Source organism: Alexandromys fortis, unplaced genomic scaffold (genome assembly GCF_014885135.2).
Source record: "Alexandromys fortis isolate MF-2015 unplaced genomic scaffold, M_Fortis_MF-2015_v1.1 scaffold_1640, whole genome shotgun sequence".
Lineage (NCBI taxonomy): Eukaryota > Metazoa > Chordata > Mammalia > Rodentia > Cricetidae > Alexandromys > Alexandromys fortis.
The window spans coordinates 10,255-12,558 of record NW_026069509.1 but is presented as its reverse complement, the minus strand read 5'-3'; positions in this window follow the sequence as shown (position 1 = coordinate 12,558).

Sequence of the window (2,304 nt, the reverse complement as noted above, 5' to 3'; positions counted from 1 at the left end):
GAGCAAATGGGAGCTCACTAACTCCAGCTGGACTGGGAATGAATGAGCATGGGCTTAAACAGGTCCCTCTTAATGTGGTTTATAGTTGGGACAGACTGAGAGGCCAATGACAATGGCACTGGTATTTGTCTCTACTGCATGTACTGGCTTTTTGGGATCCTATACTCTTTGAAGGCACACCTTGCCCAGCTTGGATGTAGTGGGAAGGATCTTGGACTTCCCACAGGGCAGGGTGGTTTGCCCTCTCTTAGGACTGGAGGGTGTGTGAGGGGAGTGGAAGGGAAGTGAGAGGAGGGGAGGAAGTGGGAAATTTAATTGGTAGTATTTTTAAAGTAATAAAAAAGAACAGAGATAAGTATGGTTTGGTAGCAGCTTGGGTGGGCTTTGTTTTCTAGAGTCAGGTAGAGGTATGGCTCCTTTGGGACTATGCCCATGCCCATGCCCATGGCTTGGTGCTCCCTGCCTGGACAGGTGGCAGGATCAGGTCTACTATACTTGCACAGAAAGGAGAGCATGGCAAATTCCCACTGCCATACACAGAGATATTTCCAGGCTGTTACTCAGATAAAAATGGTTTATATGCTGCATGCTCATTCTCAGTGTTGGAATGCTGAGAACTGTTCCGATATGGCTGCCCTAGAGCCTCCACTGTTTTCAAAGTGAAGAGAGGCAGAGCCAGCATCCAGAGCAGCTGCAAACAAGCTGATTGCTATTTTTAAAGCTCTTCAAGACAGTAGAGAAATACAGATAATGCAATAAGGACAGATCCAGACATAAAAACTCTAAATGGGTCACAGTGTGGATAAGTATACATAGGCTTGAATGAGAGAAGAAAAAGTATAGAGAGTTGAAAAAGAAGTAAAAAAAAATTCTTTAAAGAATCAGAGTACAGACAGTCATAGATTAAGAGGAGTAAAGAAAATAAGACACATAAAGATGGATAATTCACAGAGTCTGGATTATGTATATTATTGTGTTTTCTTCAAATTTTTTGACTGTGAAAAAACTAAGAACAGAGAGATATTTTATTGTATGGACTGCTAAGCTAAACCAGCATGTTATATTATAAAGGCACGTTGACTTCAAAATTTGAGTCTAAGGATATATTGCTTTGGCAAAGAATTTTTTTTTGTTTCCACAGAAGATGAGAACCTGTGTTTTGCTTCCAGACCAATATCATTTTATAGACTGAGATCTTTTGAAAGGTTGCTTTAAACACTCCCTCAAATATACACTCCTCAAAAAATTACTTTTCTCAATAAATGGCAGAAAGAAATTTGGATAGAACTTTCCCCATATTCCCAAATATTGTTTGAAAACGTTTCTTTACATTTAAAGGGGGATATGATATAGATAAGAATAATTTGCATTTATATGAGTCTTGCTTTATTGATACAAATTTCAGGTCAATTTTCTTATATGTGTTTCTGCTCTTTATTAAGGTATTGTGTTTGTGTAGTTCATCTAAAAATGTAATGTATAATTAAGAAATATAGGTTAATAGATAATCATCTATAATAGTCAAGCTTTTAGTCATGTTATATTTTCTTGAGGTATATATACACACAAACACACACACATTATTTGGTATTCTTCAAATTTCTCAGAGACTTTCAGAATATGGTGTTTAATGTTTTAAAAATTTAGGACTTTTCATGACACTGAGATCCATCTGCTTCTGGCAACAACAATCTACTTCTAGAGGAAGATGTACATTGAAGAGGCCCCTTATGGAGTTGATTAGCCATTTGGACAAGAAACTGCCTTGCCTGGACTGCTTAACTGGACATGCAGTACCTCCAGAGAAATGACTGCTGAACTTGCCTAAAGGTGAGATGATCCTTTGGGGTTCCTTCTTCATTAAAGAGTCTGTGAGACATTCTGCAGGATACAGAAGAAAGTGGCTGACAAACAGCCAATATAGACAGAACTGTATTTGAAATTTCCTGCTTTGTGGAAAAATCTGCTATATACTATGGGCTTGTGGGCTGATGATTGGATGCCCCAAAGATATAAAAGACCTTCGGGTGACTGTCCAGGCAGCAAGATGTCTTTGTCAATTCTAGAATTTTGGAAGTTGCTTGCAATGCACTTCCTGTTTACTTACGTAATATTATATCCTTCAGGAGTCTTTGATAGAGTTGAAGAATTTATAGTTATATTTTTCCTTAGTTATGATAAAAGATAAAGTAGATATAAATATTGTAACTCTAATTCTTGCTTGATACTTGTTTTGTTATATGCAATTTAACTATGTTAAAGTTAAAACCTTCCTTTTTGCCTGGCGGTGGTGGCGCATGCCTT